The 442-nt window shown below is 28.7% G+C and overlaps 1 non-coding gene across 1 annotated transcript; it reads right to left on the reverse strand.

Annotated features, from left to right (window-relative positions):
- Window positions 1–104: 104 nt before the first annotated feature.
- TRNAG-UCC lies at window positions 105–176 on the reverse strand. The gene has a single exon. It is a non-coding gene; the product is annotated as a tRNA-Gly (tRNA).
- Between the last annotated feature and the right edge of the window lie 266 nt (window positions 177–442).

The raw sequence follows: 442 nt of genomic DNA on the forward strand, positions 1-442 counted from the left end.
TTCATCAAAAAAGTATACTTGGGAAGAATTTTGTTAAATATGTTTTAAATTTATTGTTAAATTTGTTAAGACTGGGGTGTATAAAAAAAAAACAAAAAATTTCATGCGATGGCCGGGAATCGAACCCGGATCAACTGCTTGGAAGGCAACTATGCTGACCATTACACCACCATCGCAGTTGAAGGAGGGATAACATTTAATGTTATTTCATATTTTGATTTCTAAAGGTACTTGTGTATTTTTTTATTTTTGATTTTGAGAATCTGAGTGGAGTGATGAATGTGTTAAATTTTAACGAGAAATATTTTTTTTTAATTAAAATTTTTTTTGTGTTCGATTGTGCGCCTATAATATAGGTAGTAGCCATAAATTTGATTTGATTTTCAACTTTAACATATTTTCTAGTAGTACCTAGTTAAGTTAATCTAATTGGAATTTTGGA

Source organism: Acyrthosiphon pisum, chromosome X, assembly GCF_005508785.2.
Source record: "Acyrthosiphon pisum isolate AL4f chromosome X, pea_aphid_22Mar2018_4r6ur, whole genome shotgun sequence".
NCBI classification, from domain to species: Eukaryota; Metazoa; Arthropoda; class Insecta; order Hemiptera; family Aphididae; genus Acyrthosiphon; species Acyrthosiphon pisum.